Consider the following 18,169-nt stretch of genomic DNA (forward strand, 5'->3'; position numbering starts at 1 on the left):
ACTCAGACACACACACACACACACACACACACACACAGAGAGAGACAGTTAGACTCTCAGGTCCTGGATCACTGTGTTCCCTCTTCTCAGCGACCTGGAGGAAAAACAGAGACAGAAACGTCACACACTGTGTCACTATGGCACTTAGCCAAGTGGTTAAAGTGTTGGGCCAGTAAGTGGAAGGTTGCTGGATCGAATCCCAGAGATGACAAAGTACAAATGTGTCATTCTGCCCCTGAGCAAGGCAGTTAACCCACTGTTCCCCTGAGCAAGGCAGTTAACCCACTGTTCCCCAGGCCTGACGATTAAGGCCCGTACCTCTACCATTCACATTTCAGTTGAATACATTGTTGAACAACCCCCTTTCACTACTGGGAGATTCTTAAGTGGTCACTGTTCTGCTCTTTGAGAACACGTGTGTGTGTGTGTGTGTGTGTGTGTGTGTGTGTGTGTGTGTGTGTGTGTGTGTGTGTGTGTGTGTGTGTGTGTGTGTGTGTATATATATATATATATATAGCAGGACACAGAGGGACTTTGTTTCGCTGGGTTCGCCAGTCATGTGGCCCATAATGCCGAGGGCATCTTGGCGATGGTCAGTATGAAAGAGCTGTTTGATAGGAGGGTTGTGTCCCTCCAGATGTTCTATCTGTCATCTATAAAACCCTCCTATCTGTCCTCTATACACTAACCTAACCCAACCCTCCTATCTGTCCTCTAGATACACTAACCTAACCCAAATTTTGGCTATTTGTCTTTATATACTAAATCTAAACTTATTTGTTCTTTTATATACTAATTCTAAATTCTTCTTATTTGTTCTTTTATATATTTAAATTTAAATTTTTCCTTATTTGTTCTTTTATATACTTTAATTCTAATTTAAATTTTCTTATTTGTTCTTTTATATATTTAAATTCTAACCCTTCTTGTTTGTTCTTTTGCATATTTAAATTCCCAACCTTATTTGTTCTTTTATATACTAAATTCCAACCTTCTTATTTGTTCTTTTATATACTAATTCTAATTTAACCCTTTTCTATTTGTTCTTTTAGATATTTAATTCTAATTTAAATTTTAATATTTGTCTCTTTATATATTCAATTCTAATTTCTTCTTATTTGTTCTTTATATATTTAATTCTAATTTAAATTTTCACTTGTTCTTTATATACTAAATTCTAATTTTTGCTAATTTGTTCTTTTATACTTAATATAAATTTATCTTATTTGTTCTTTTATATATTTACCCTAATTTTTCTACCTGTTCTTTGTATATTTAAATTTCTAAATTCTTTCTTATTTGTTCTTTCTATATATTTAATTCTAATTCCCTTTTATTTGTTCTTTATATATATTTACCCTAAATTTTAATATTTGTTCTTTTATATATTTAATTTAAATTTTTCTTATTTGTTCTCTATATACTAAATTCTAAATTTTCTACTTGTTCTTTTTATATACTAAATTCTAAATTTGTCTTCTATTTGTTCTTTTTATATACTTATTTAAATTCCTTATTTGTTCTTTTATATACTAAATTCTAAATTTCCTATTTATTCTTTTATATACTAATTCTAATTTAAATTCCCTTCTATTTATTCTTTCTATATATTTAAATTCTAAATTTTATTTGTTCTTTTACATACTTTAAATTTAAATTTTCTTATTTGTTCTTTTGTTTCATTAAATTAAATTTCTTATTTGTTCTTTTTATATACTAATATAAATTCTAAATTTCTTTATTTGTTCTTTTATATACTAAATTTAAATTTTCTTATTTGTTCTTTTGTTTCCTTAATTAAATTTTCTTATTTGTTCTTTTATATATTTAATTCTAAATTTAAATTCTTCTTATTTGTTCCTTTTTGTATACTAAATTTAAATTTTTTATTTTCTTCTTTACACTAATTTAAGCAAATTCTTCTTATTTGTTCTTTTAGATATACTAATTCTAATTTAAATTTTAATAGTTGTTCTTTATATACTAATTCTAATTCTTCTATTTCTCTATATATATAAATTTGTCCTAAATTTTATTTGTTCTTTTATATATTTAAATTTTAAATTTTCTTATTTGTTCTTTTATATATTTCAAATTTAAATTTTCTTATTTGTTCTTTTTATATTTAATGTAAATTTAAATTTTCTTATTTGTTCTTTTATACATTTACCCCTAAATTCTTTATTTGTTCTTTTATATATTTAATTCTAATTCTTCTTATTTGTTCTTTTATATACTAACCTAATTTAAATTTCTTATTTGTTCTTTTATATATTTAAATTCTAATACTTATTTGTTTCTTTTATATATTTACTTAAATTTTCCTATTTGTTCTTTTATATATTTACCCTAAATTTAAATTATTTGTTCTTTTATATATTTAACCCAAATTTTTATTTGTTCTTTTATATATTTAACTAATTTAATTTTTTCTTATTTGTTCTTTATATATTTAACCTAAATTTTTTATTTGTTCTTTTATATATTTAATTTAATTTTTATTTGTTCTTTTGTTTCTTAAATTAAATTTTCTTATTTGTTCTTTTATATACTACCCTAATTTAAATCCCTTTATTTGTTCTTTTATATATTTAATTTAATTTTCCTATTTGTTCTTTTATATATTTACTAAATTTTATTTGTTCTTTTATATATTTAAATTCTAAATTTTATTATTTGTTCTTTTATATATTTAATTTAAATTTTATTTGTTCTTTATATATTTAATTCTAATTTTAAATTTTCTTATTTGTTCTTTTATATATTTAATTCTAATTTTCTTATTTATTCTTTTCTTTACATTTAAATTTAAATTTTCTTATTTGTTCTTTTATATATTTAATTCTAAATTTTCTTATTTGTTCTTTTATATATTTAAATTTAAATTTTATTTGTTCTTTTGTTTCACTTAATAAATTTTCTTATTTGTTCTTTTATATACTAATATAATTTAAATTTTCTTATTTGTTCTTTTATATATTTGTTTAAATTTCTTTATTTGTTCTTTTGTTTCATAAATTAAATTTTCTTATTTGTTCTTTTATATATTTAATTCTAATTTAAATTTTTTATTTGTTCTTTTATATATTTCCCCAATTTTTTATTTTCTTTACATTTCAATTTAAGTTAAATTCTTCTTATTTGTTCTTTTAGATATATTTGTTCTAACATTTAAATTTTAATAGTTGTTCTTTATATATTTCCCTAAATTTTATTTTTCTTTATATAATTTAATTTAAATTTTCTTTTGTTCTTTTTATACTAAATTTAAATTTCCTTTTATTTGTCTTTTGCTATATATTTAAATTTAAATTTTCTTATTTGTTCTTTTATATATTAAATAAATTTTTTATTTGTTCTTTTGTTTATAAATTAAATTTTCTTATTTGTGTTTTATATACTAATTCTAATTTAAATTTTCTTATTTGTTCTTTTATATATTTAATTCTAAATTTTCTTATTTTTCTTTTATACATTTCCTTAAATTTTATTTGTTCTTTTATATACTATTTAATTTAATACTTCTTATTTGTTCTTTTTATATATAATTCTACATTAAATTTTCCTTATTTGTTCTTTTTAGATATTTAATTTAATTTTATTTTATATTTGTTCTTTTTATATATTTCTAACATTTATTTTCTTATTTGTTCTTTTATATATTTAAATTCTAAATTTTTCTTATTTGTTCTTTTATATATTTAATTTAATTTTCTCTATTTGTTCTTTTTATATATTTAATTCTAAATTTTTTATTTGTTCTTTTATATATTTAATATTTAAATTTATTTTCTATATTTGTTCTTTTATATACTTGTCCCTAATTAAATTTTATTTGTTCTTTTATATATTTAAAATTTAAATTTTTTATTTGTTCTTTTATATATATTTAAATTCTTTTTATTTGTTCTTTTTATATATTTCAATTCTAATTTAAATTTTTATTTGTTCTTTTATATATTTAATTCTAATTGTTCTTTTTATTTGTTCTTTTATATATTTAATTCTAATTTTCTTATTTGTTCTTTTATATACTAATTCCAAATTTTCTTATTTGTCTTTATATATTTGTTCTAAATTCCTCTATATTTGTTCTTTTATATATTTAATTTAAATTTTATATTTGTTCTTTTATATATTTGTCCTAATTTAAATTTTTATTTGTTCTTTTATATTTAATTTAAATTTCTATTTGTTCTTTTATATATACTTTAATTTTTGTTCTTTATATTTGTTCTTTTCTATATATTTATTCTAATTTATTTGTTCTTTTATATATTTTAATTCTATTTGTCCCAATTTATATTTTGTTCTTTATATATTTAATATTTGTTCTTTTATTTGTTCCTTTATATATTTTAATTCTAAATTTTCTTATTTGTTCTTTATATATTTAATTTGTTCTAAATTTGTTCTTATTTGTTCTTTTGTTCTTTTATATATTTGTTCCTTTCTATAAATTTAAATTTTTTTGTTCTTTTATATATTTAATTTAAATTTTTATTTGTTCTTTTATATATTTTAATTTAAATTTTCTTATTTGTTCTTTTATATATTTACCCTAAATTTCTTATTTGTTTTTTCTTTTGTATTCTAATATAAATTTTTTCTATTTGTTCTTTTGTATATTTAATTCTAAATTTTCTTATTTGTTCTTTTTATATATTAAATTTAAATTTTCTTATTTGTTCTTTTATATATTTAAATTTGTTAAATTTTTCTTATTTGTTCTTTTATATATTTGTTCTAATTTTATTTGTTCTTTATATATTTGTTCTAAATTTTATTATTTGTTCTTTTATACTACCCTTTTATTTTTGTTCTTTATATATTTAAATTTTGTTCTATTTGTTCTTTTATATACTACTAATTTAAATTTATATATTTTTATTTGTTTTTTATATTTAATTCTAATTTAAATTTTTATATATTTGTCTTTATATATTTACCCTAATTTGTTCTTTGTTCTTTTATATATTTAAATTTGTAAATTTTCTTATTTGTTCTTTTATATATTTGTCTAAATTTTCTATTTGTTCTTTTATATATTTAATTCTAATTCTATACATTTTGTTCTTTTATATATTTAAATTTAAATTTTCTTATTTGTTCTTTTATATATTTAATTCTAATTTTCTTTATTTGTTCTTTATATATTTATTCTTTCTTATATTTGTTCTTTTATATATTTATACTTCTAATTTTTATATATTTGTTCTTTTATATATTTATAATTTTCTTATTTGTTCTTTTATATTTTGTTCTAATTTTAAATTTTTCTATATTTGTTCTTTTATATATTTGTTCTAATTTATTATTTGTTCTTTTATATATTTAATTCTAATTTTTATTTGTTCTTTTATATATTTTTATATATTTGTTCTTTTATATACTAATTCTAATTTTTATTATTTGTTCTTTTATATATTTTTAAATTTGTTCTTTTATTTATTTGTTCTTTTTATATATTTACATATTTAAATTTTTATTTGTTCTTTTTTCATTTAAATTTAATTTTATTTGTTCTTTATATATTTACCCTAATTTAATTTATTTGTTCTTTTATATATCTTTAATTCTAAATTTTTCTTTATTTGTTCTTTTATATATATTAATACTAATTTGTTTCTTATTTGTTCTTTTATATATTAAATTTAAATTTTCTTATTTGTTCTTTTATATATTTATAATATTTTTTATATTTGTTCTTTTATATTTTAAATTTGTTCTAAATTTTTCTTATTTGTTCTTTTATATATTTAAATTCTAAATTTTCTATTTGTTCTTTTATATATACCCTAAATTTATTTGTTCTTTTATATATTTTACTCTAAAATTTTTATTTGTTCTTTTATATATTTAATTCTAATTTCTTAAATTTTTTGTTCTTTTATATTTAATTTAAATTTTTATTTGTTCTTTTATATATTTAATTCTAAATTCTTCTTATTTGTTCTTTTATATATTTGTCTCTAAATTTAAATTTTTATTTGTTCTTTTATATATTTAATTCTAATTTAATTTTCTTATTTGTTCTTTTATATATTTAATTTTTTATAATTTTATATATTTGTTCTTTTATATATTTGTAATTTAAATTTCTTCTTATTTGTTCTTTTATATATTAAATTTAAATTTTTTATTTGTTCTTTTTATATATTTAAATTTAATTTTTTTATTTGTTCTTTTATATATTTAATTCTAAATTTTCTTATTTGTTCTTTTATATACTTTATAATTTGTCCTCTTTATTTGTTCTTTTCTCTATATATTTAATTCTAATTCTAATTTTTTTTTTGTTCTTTTATATTTACCCTTTCTAATTTGTTCTTCTTATTTGTTCTTTTATATATATTTAATTCTAATTTGTTTGTTTATTTTTCTTTTTATATATTTGTTCCTAATTCTAATTTTCTTATTTGTTCTTTTATATATTGTAAATTTTAATTTTCTTATTTGTTCTTTTATATATTTACAATTTAAATTTTATTATTTGTTCTTTTATATATTTAATTTAATTCTTTTATTTGTTCTTTTATATATATATTTAAATTTAATTTTATTTGTTCTTTTGTATATTTAATTTAAATTTTCTTATTTGTTCTTTTATATTTAAATTTAAATTTTATTTGTTCTTTTATATATTTTAATTTAATTTCTTTATTTGTTCTTTTTATATATTTATTTATAATTTTTTATTTGTTCTTTATATATTTAATTAATTTATTTGTTCTTTTATATACTAAATTCTAATTTCTATTTGTTCTTTTATATATTTAAATTTAAATTTTCTTATTTGTTCTTTATATACTAAATTTAAATTCTTCTTATTTGTTCTTTTATATATTTAAATTCTAAATTCTTCTTATTTGTTGTTCTCTATATATTTCCTAATTCTAAATTTTTATTTGTTCTTTATATACTAATTCTAATTCTTCTTATTTGTTCTTTTATATATTTACCCTAATTTAAATTTTTATTTGTTCTTTTATATATTTAAATTTGTTCTTTTTTGTTCTTTTATATATTTGTTCTAAATTTTTTTTATTTGTTCTTTTTATATATTTATATTTAAATTCTAATTTTATTTGTTCTTTTAGATATACTAAATTTAAATTTTTATTTGTTCCTTTTGTTCTTTATATTTTTAATTTAAAATTTATTATTTGTTCTTTTGTATATTTAATTTAATTTTTTATTTGTTCTTTTATATATTTAATTCTAAATTTTCTTATTTGTTCTTTTATATATTTAAATTCTAAATTTTCTTATTTGTTCTTTTATATATTTAAATTTAATTTTTTATTTGTTCTTTATATACTAATTCTAAATTTTTATTTGTTCTTTTCTATATATTTCTAATTTAAATTTTTTATTTGTTCTTTTATATATTTCTAATTTAAATTTTTCTTATTTGTTCTTTTATATATTTAAAAATTCTAAATTTTCTTATTTGTTCTTTATATATTTAATTTGCCCTAATTTTCTTATTTGTTCTTTTATATATTTACCCTCTAAATTTTTATTATTTGTTCTTTTGTATATTTAACTTAAATTTTCTTATTTGTTCTTTATATATTTAATTCTAAATTTTCTTTTTTGTTCTTTTTATATATTTAATTTAAATTTTTTATTTGTTCTTTTTATATTTAATTCCCTAATTTTCCTATTTGTTCTTTTATATATTTAATTTAATTAAATTTTTCTATTTGTTCTTTTATATATTTAATTTAAATTTTTTATTTGTTCTTTTTATATATTTAAATTCTAATTTTTCTTATTTGTTCTTTATATATTTAATTCTAAATTTTCTTATTTGTTCTTTTATATATTTAAATTTAAATTTTATTATTTGTTCTTTATATATTTAATTTAATTTTTTTATTTGTTCTTTTATATATTTAATTTAAATTTTCTTTATTTGTTCTTTTTATATTTCTAATTCTAAATTTTCTATATTTGTTCTTTTATATATAATTCTAATTTTTCTTATTTGTTCTTTTATATATTTAAATTTAAATTTTTTATTTGTTCTTTTATATATTTAATTCTAAATTTTTCTATTTGTTCTTTTATATATTTAATTCTAAATTTTTTATTTGTTCTTTTATATATTTAATTTAAATTTTCCTTATTTGTTCTTTTATATATTTTTCTAAATTTTTTTATTTGTTCTTTTATATATTTAATTTAAATTTTTTTATTTGTTCTTTTATATATTTAATTTAAATTTTCTTATTTGTTCTTTTATATATTAATTTAATTTTCTTATTTGTTCTTTTTATATATTTATTCTAAATTTTTTATTTGTTCTTTTATATATTTAATTTAATTTTTTTATTTGTTCTTTTATATATTTAATTCTAAATTTTTTATTTGTTCTTTTATACATTTAATTCTAAATTTTATATTTGTTCTTTTATATATTTAATTCTAAATTTTCTTTTATTTGTTCTTTTTATATATTTAAATTCTAATTTTCTTATTTGTTCTTTATATATTTAATTTAAATTTTCTTATTTGTTCTTTTATATATTTAATTTAAATTTTTTATTTGTTCTTTTATATATTTAATTCTAATTTAAATTTTTTTTGTTCTTTTATATATTTAAATTCTAAATTTATTATTTGTTCTTTTATATATTAATTCTAAATTCTTCTTATTTGTTCTTTTATATATATTTAATTCTAAATTTTCTTATTTGTTCTTTTATATATTTAATTCTAATTTTTTCTTATTTGTTCTTTTATATATTTAATTTAATTTTCTTTATTTGTTCTTTTATATACTTAATTCTAAATTTTATTTGTTCTTTTATATATTTAATTCTAAATTTTTTATTTGTTCTTTTATATATTTACCTAATTTAAATTTTCTTATTTGTTCTTTTATATATTTAAATTTAAATTTTCTTATTTGTTCTTTTATATATTTAATTCTAAATTTAAATTTTCTTATTTGTTCTTTTATATATTTAAATTTAAATTTTTCTTATTTGTTCTTTTATATATTTAAATTCTAAATTCCTTATTTGTTCTTTTATATATAAATTTAAATTTTCTTATTTGTTCTTTTATATATTTAATTTAAATTTTCTTTATTTGTTCTTTTATATATTTAATTCTAAATTTTCTTATTTGTTCTTTTATATATTAATTCTAAATTTTCTTATTTGTTCTTTTATATATTTAAATTCTAATTCTAAATTTTATTTGTTCTTTTGTATATAATTAATTCTAAATTTTTTATTTGTTCTTTTATATATTTAATTTAAATTTTTTTATTTGTTCTTTTATATATTTAATTTAATTTTCTTATTTGTTCTTTTATATATTTAATTCTAATTTAAATTTTCTTATTTGTTCTTTTATATATTTAATTACTAATTTTTTTTTGTTCTTTTATATATTTAAATTTAAATTTTCTTATTTGTTCTTTTATATATTTAATTTAAATTTTATTTGTTCTTTTATATATTTACCCTAATTTAAATTTTTATTTGTTCTTTTATATATTTAATTCTAATTTCTTCTTATTTGTTCTTTTATATATTTAATTTAAATTCTTTTATTTGTTCTTTTATATTTTTCCAATTTTTTATATTTGTTCTTTTATATATTTAATTTAATTTTCTATTTGTTCTTTATATATTAATTCTAAATTTACTTTTTATTTGTTCTTTTATATTTAATTCTAATTTTTTTATTTATTTGTTCTTTTATATTTTTAAATTTTTTATTTGTTCTTTTTATATATTTAATTCTAATTTTTTTATTTATTTGTTCTTTTATATATTTTTAATTCTAAATTTTTTATTTGTTCTTTTATATATTTAAATTCTAATTTTTTTATTTGTTCTTTTATATATTTAATTCTAATTTTTTATTTGTTCTTTTATATATTTAAATTTAAATTTTCTTATTTGTTCTTTTTATATTTAAATTTAAATTTTCTTATTTGTTCTTTTATATATTTAAATTTAATTTTATTTGTTCTTTTATATATTTAAAATTTAAATTTTTTATTTGTTCTTTTATATATTTAATTTAAATTTTCTTATTTGTTCTTTTATATATTTAATTCTAATTTAAATTTTATTATTTGTTCTTTTATATATTTAATTCTAAATTTTTCTATTTGTTCTTTTGTATATTTAAATTCTAATTTTCTTATTTGTTCTTTTATATATTTAAATTTAAATTTTCTTATTTGTTCTTTTATATATTAATTCTAATTCTAAATTTTCTTATTTGTTCTTTTATATATTTAAATTCTAAATTTTTTATTTGTTCTTTTATATATTTAATTCTAATTTTCTTATTTGTTCTTTTTATATTTAATTCTAATTTTCTTATTTGTTCTTTTATATATTTAATTCTAAATTTTTCTTATTTGTTCTTTTATATATTTAATTCTAAATTTTTTTTTTGTTCTTTTATATAATTTAATTTAAATTTTCTTATTTGTTCTTTTATATATTTAATTTAATTTTTCTTATTTGTTCTTTTATATATTTACCCCTAATTTTTTATTTGTTCTTTATATATTTACTAAATTAAATTTTTATTTGTTCTTTTATATATTTAATTTAATTTTTCTTATTTGTTCTTTTTATATATTTAATTCTAAATTTTCTTATTTGTTCTTTGTTCTTTTATATTTGTTTAAATTTATATTTGTTCTTTTATATATTAATAAATTTAAATTTTATTTGTTCTTTTATATATTTAAATTCTAATTTTCTTATTTGTTCTTTTATATATTTAATTCTAAATTTTATTTATTTGTTCTTTTTCATATACTAATTTAATTTTATTTGTTCTTTTTATATATTTAATTTAAATTTTATTTTTGTTCTTTTATATATTTAATTCTAAATTTAATTTTCTTATTTGTTCTTTTATATATTTAATATTTAATTTTATTTTGTTCTTTTATATATTTAAATTCTAAATTTTCTTTATTTGTTCTTTTATATATTTAATTTAAATTTTCTATTTGTTCTTTTATATATTTAAATTTAAATTTTTTATTTGTTCTTTTATATATTTAATTTAATTTAAATTTATTTGTTCTTTTTATATATTTAATTCTAATTTTTTTATTTGTTCTTTTTATATATTTAATTAAATTTATTTATTATTTGTTCTTTTATATATTTAAATTTAAATTTTCTTATTTGTTCTTTTATATATTTAATTCTAAATTTTTTATTTGTTCTTTTATATATTTAAATTTAAATTTTCTTTATTTGTTCTTTATATATTTAATTTAAATTTTATTATTTGTTCTTTTATATATTTAATTCTAAATTTTCTTATTTGTTCTTTTATATATTTAAATTTAAATTTTTATTTGTTCTTTTATATTTTACTAATTTAAATTTTTCTTATTTGTTCTTTTATATATTTAAATTTAAATTTTATTTGTTCTTTTTATATATTTAAATTCTAAATTTTCTTATTTGTTCTTTTATATATTTAATTCTAAATTTTTTATTTGTTCTTTTATATATTTAATTCTAAATTTATTTGTTCTTTTATATATTTGAATTTAATTTTTATTTGTTCTTTTATATATTTAATTCTAATTTTTTTTATTTGTTCTTTTATATATTTAATTTAAATTTTTTTATTTGTTCTTTTATATATTTAATTTAAATTTTCTTATTTGTTCTTTTATATATTAATTTAATTTTATTTGTTCTTTTTATATATTTAAAAATTTTCTTATTTGTTCTTTTATATATTTAATTTAATTTTTTTATTTGTTCTTTTATATATTTACCCTAAATTTTTTTTATTTGTTCTTTTATATATTTAATTCTAAATTTAAATTTTCTTATTTGTTCTTTTATATATTTAAATTTAAATTTTATTTGTTCTTTTATATATTTAAATTTAAATTTTCTTATTTGTTCTTTTATATATTTAATTCTAATTTAAATTTATTTGTTCTTTTATATATTTAAATTTAAATTTTTATTTGTTCTTTTATATATTTAATTTAATTTTTCTTATTTGTTCTTTTATATATTTAATTCTAAATTTTTGTTATTTGTTCTTTTATATATTAAATTCTAATTTTTTTTTATTTGTTCTTTTGTATATTTAATTTAAATTTAAATTTTATTTGTTCTTTTATATATTTAATTCTAATTTAAATTTTATTTGTTCTTTTATATATTTAATTCTAAATTTCTTATTTGTTCTTTTATATTTAAATTGTTTTCTTATTTGTTCTTTTATATATTTAATTTAAATTTTTTTATTTGTTCTTTTGTATATTTAATTCTAATTTTCTTATTTGTTCTTTTATATATTTAAATTCTAATTTTCTTATTTGTTCTTTTATATATTTAAATTTAAATTTTCTTATTTGTTCTTTTATATTTACTAATTTAAATTTTTCTTATTTGTTCTTTTATATATTTAATTTAATTTTCTTATTTGTTCTTTTTATATTTATAATTTAAATTTTCTTATTTGTTCTTTTATATATTTAATTTAATTTAAATTTTTATTTGTTCTTTTATATTTAATTTAAATTTTCTTTATTTGTTCTTTTATATATTTAATTTAAATTTTTTATATTTGTTCTTTTATATATTTAAATTTAAATTTTATTTGTTCTTTTATATATTTAATTTAATTTTTCTTTATTTGTTCTTTTATATATTTAAATTTAAATTTTCTTATTTGTTCTTTTTATATATTTACCCTAATTCTAAATTTTTATTTGTTCTTTTATATACTAAATTCTAAATTTTCTTTATTTGTTCTTTTATATATTTAATTCTAAATTTTTTATTTGTTCTTTATATATTTAATTTAATTTAATTTTTATTTGTTCTTTATATATTTCTTTAATTTTTTTATTTGTTCTTTTATATATTTAATTCTAAATTTTTATTTGTTCTTTTTATATTTAATTTAAATAAATTTTATTTGTTCTTTTATATATTTAATTTAAATTTAAATTTTCTTATTTGTTCTTTTATATATTTAATTTAAATTTTCTTATTTGTTCTTTTATATATTTAAATTTAAATTTTATTTGTTCTTTTTATATAAATTCTAATTTTCTTATTTGTTCTTTTATATATTTAATTTCTAAATTTTCTTATTTGTTCTTTTATATATTTAATTTAAATTTAAATTTTATTTGTTCTTTTATATATTTAATTTAAATTTTCTTATTTGTTCTTTTATATATTTAATTCTAAATTTTTTTATTTGTTCTTTTATATACTAATTTAAATTTTTCTTTATTTGTTCTTTTATATATTTACCTAAATTTTTATTTGTTCTTTTTATATTTAATTTAAATTTTTGATATTTGTTCTTTTATATATTTAATTCTAATTTAAATTTTATTATTTGTTCTTTTATATTTTTAATTTAAATTTTCTTATTTGTTCTTTTTATATATTTAATTCTAATTTTCTTATTTGTTCTTTTATATATTTAAATTCTAATTTTTCTTTATTTGTTCTTTTATATTGTTCTAAATTTAATTCTTATTTGTTCTTTTATATATTTAAATTCTAATTTTTTTATTTGTTCTTTTATATATTAATTTAAATTTTTTTTATTTGTTCTTTTTATATATTTAATTCTAAATTTTTTTCTTATTTGTTCTTTTATATACTAATTAATTTTCTTTATTTGTTCTTTTATATATTAATTTAAATTTTTTATTTGTTCTTTTATATATTTTAATTTAAATTTTATTTGTTCTTTTATATATTTAAATTCTAATTTAAATTCTTCTTATTTGTTCTTTTATATATATTTCAATTTAAATTTTCTTATTTGTTCTTTTTATATATTTAATTTAATTTCTTCTTATTTGTTCTTTTGTATATAATTTAATTCTAATTTTTTATTTGTTCTTTTTATATATTTAATTTTGAATTTAAATTTTCTTATTTGTTCTTTTATATATTTAATTCTAATTTTTCTTATTTGTTCTTTTATATATTTAATTTAAATTCTTCTTATTTGTTCTTTTATATATTTAATTCTAATTTTAAATTTATTTGTTCTTTTATATATTTTAAATTTCTTTTTGTTCTTTTATATATTTAAATTAATTTTTTATTTTTGTTCTTTTTTATATTTAAATTTAAATTTTATTTGTTCTTTTATATATTTACCCTAATTCTAATTTTTTTATTTGTTCTTTTTAGATATATAATTAAATTTAATTTTTCTTATTTGTTCTTTTATATATTTAATTCTAAATTTTCTTATTTGTTCTTTTATATATTTACCTAAATTTTTTATTTGTTCTTTTATATATTTAATTCTAAATTTTATTTGTTCTTTTATATATTTAAATTTAATTCTTATTTGTTCTTTTATATACTAATTTGCTTTTCTTTATTTGTTCTTTTATATATTTAATTCTAAATTTTTTTTCTTATTTGTTCTTTTATATATTTAATTCTAATTTTCTTATTTGTTCTTTTATATACTTAATTCTAATTTTTTTATTTGTTCTTTTATATATTTAATTTAAATTTTCTTATTTGTTCTTTTATATATTTAATTCTAATTTTTCTTATTTGTTCTTTTTATATATTTAATTTAAATTTTCTTATTTGTTCTTTTTATATATTAATTTAATTTTTCTTATTTGTTCTTTTATATATTTAATTCTAAATTTTAATTATTTGTTCTTTTATATACTAAATTCTAATTTTCTATTTGTTCTTTTATATATTTAATTTAAATTTAAATTTTCTTATTTGTTCTTTTATATATTTAAATTTAAATTTTTTATTTGTTCTTTTATATATTTAATTCTAATTTTTCTTATTTGTTCTTTTATATATTTAATTTAAATTTTCTTATTTGTTCTTTTATATATTTAAATTTAAATTTTTCTTATTTGTTCTTTTATATATTTAATTTAAATTTTTCTTTATTTTGTTCTTTTATATATTAATTAAATTTAAATTTTCTTTTTGTTCTTTTATATATTTAATTTAATTTTTATTATTTGTTCTTTTATATATTTAATTCTAATTTTCTTATTTGTTCTTTTATATATTTAATTCTAATTTAATTTTTATTTGTTCTTTTTATATATTTAATTTACTTAATTTTATTTGTTCTTTTATATATTTAATTTAATTCTTTTATTTGTTCTTTTATATATTTAATTTAATTTTTTTATTTGTTCTTTTATATTTAATTTAATTTAAATTTTCTTATTTGTTCTTTTATATATTTAAATTCTAATTTTCTTATTTGTTCTTTTTATATATTTAATTTAAATTTAAATTTTTTATTTGTTCTTTTATATATTTAATTTTTTTTATTTGTTCTTTTATATATTTAAAATTTAAATTTTATTTGTTCTTTTATATATTTAATTTAAATTTTTTTTTGTTCTTTTATATATTTAATTTAAATTTATTTGTTCTTTTATATATAATTCTAATTTAAATTTTATTTTGTTCTTTTATATATTTAATTCTAAATTTTTTATTTGTTCTTTTATATATTTAAATTCTAATTTTATTTGTTCTTTTATATATTTTCTAATTTAAATTTTTTTTATTTGTTCTTTTATATATTTAAATTTAAATTTTCTTTATTTGTTCTTTTATATATTTAATTCTAATTTTCTTATTTGTTCTTTTATATATTTAAATTCTAATTTTCTTATTTGTTCTTTTATATATTTAATTTAAATTTTTTATTTGTTCTTTTATATATTAAATTTAAATTTTCTTATTTGTTCTTTTTATATAAATTCTAAATTTTCTTATTTGTTCTTTTATATATTTAAATTTAAATTTTATTTGTTCTTTTTATATTTAATTTTAATTTTTTATTTGTTCTTTTATATATTTAAATTCTAATTTTCTTATTTGTTCTTTTATATATTTAATTAATTTTATTTGTTCTTTTATATTTAATTCTAATTTCTTTATTTGTTCTTTTATATATTTAATTTAAATTTTTTTATTTGTTCTTTTTATATATTTAATTTAAATTTTCTTATTTGTTCTTTTATATATTTACCCCAAAATTTTCTTATTTGTTCTTTTATATATTTAAATTCTAAATTTTATTTGTTCTTTTATATATTTAATTCTAAATTTTCTTATTTGTTCTTTTATATATTTAATTTAAATTTTCTTTTATTTGTTCTTTTATATATTTAAATTTTAATTTTTTATTTGTTCTTTTATATATTTAATTTAATTTTATTTGTTCTTTTATATATTTAATTCTAATTTTTTCTTATTTGTTCTTTTATATATTTAATTCTAATTTTTTATTTGTTCTTTTATATTTTAAATTTAAATTTTTCTTATTTGTTCTTTTTATATACTAAATTTAAATTTTCTTATTTGTTCTTTTATATATTTAATTTAAATTTTCTTATTTGTTCTTTTATACATTTAATTTAAATTTTTTATTTGTTCTTTTATATATTTAATTTAAATTTTTTATTTGTTCTTTTATATATTTAAATTTAACCTTTTTCTTATTTGTTCTTTTTATATTTAATTTAATTTTTATTTGTTCTTTTATATATTTAATTTAATTTAATTTTTTATTTGTTCTTTTGTATATATTTAATTCTAATTTAAATTTTATTTGTTCTTTTATATATTTAATTCTAATTTTTTTATTTGTTCTTTTTATATAATTCTAATTTAAATTTTCTTATTTGTTCTTTTTTATATTTAATTTAAATTTTATTTGTTCTTTTATATATTTAATTTAAATTTTTCTTATTTGTTCTTTTGTATATTTAATTCTAAATTTTCTTATTTGTTCTTTTATATACTTCTAATTTAAATTTTCTTATTTGTTCTTTTATATATTTAATTCTAAATTTTTTGTTCTTTGTTCTTTATATTTAATTTAAATTTTCTATTTGTTCTTTTATATATTTAATTTAATTTTTCTTATTTGTTCTTTTATATATTTAAATTCTAATTCTTTTATTTGTTCTTTTATATATTTAATTCTAAATTTTAATTATTTGTTCTTTTATATATTTAAATTTAAATTTTTTATTTGTTCTTTTATATATTTCTAATTTAAATTTTTTATTTGTTCTTTTATATATTTAATTTAAATTAAATTTTTCTTATTTGTTCTTTTATATACTAAATTTAAATTTTTATTTGTTCTTTTATATATTTAATTTAATTTTATTTTTGTTCTTTCTATTATATATTTAATTTAAATTTTATTTGTTCTTTTATATATTTAATTCTAATTTTTCTTATTTGTTCTTTTATATATTTAAATCTAAATTTTCTTATTTGTTCTTTTATATATTTAATTAAATTTTCTTATTTGTTCTTTTATATATTTAATTTAAATTTTCTTATTTGTTCTTTTATTATAATTTAAATTTTATTTGTTCTTTTTTATTTCTTTTAAATCTTATTTGTTCTTTTATATATTTAATTTAAATTTTCTTATTTGTTCTTTTATATATTTAATTTAATTTTATTTGTTCTTTTATATATTAATTCTAAATTTAAATTTTTTGTTCTTTTATATAATTTAAATTCTAAATTTTTGATTATTTGTTCTTTTATATTTAATTTAATTTTATTATTTGTTCTTTTATATTAATTTAAATTTTTTTTTATTTGTTCTTTTATATATTTAATTTAATTTTTTTATTTGTTCTTTTATATATTTACCCTAAATTTTCTTGTTGTTCTTTTATATATTTTATTTGTCTAATTTAAATTTTCTTATTTGTTCTTTTATATACTTTAATTCTAAATTTTATTTGTTCTTTTATATATTAATTTAAATTTTTTATTTGTTCTTTTATATATTTAAATTCTAAATTTTCTTATTTGTTCTTTTATATATTTAATTCTAATTTAAATTTCTTATTTGTTCTTTTTATATTTAATTAAATTTTTCTTATTTGTTCTTTTATATATTAATTTAATTTTTACTTATTTGTTCTTTTATATATTTAATTTAAATTTTCTTATTTGTTCTTTTATATATTTAATTTAATTTTTTTTATTTGTTCTTTTATATATTTAATTTAAATTTTCTTATTTGTTCTTTTATATATTTAATTTAAATTTTCTTATTTGTTCTTTTATATATTTAAATTTAAATTTTTCTTATTTGTTCTTTTATATACTAATTAAATTTAAATTTT

This window comes from Oncorhynchus tshawytscha, linkage group LG10 (genome assembly GCF_018296145.1).
Source record: "Oncorhynchus tshawytscha isolate Ot180627B linkage group LG10, Otsh_v2.0, whole genome shotgun sequence".
Classification (NCBI taxonomy): Eukaryota; Metazoa; Chordata; class Actinopteri; order Salmoniformes; family Salmonidae; genus Oncorhynchus; species Oncorhynchus tshawytscha.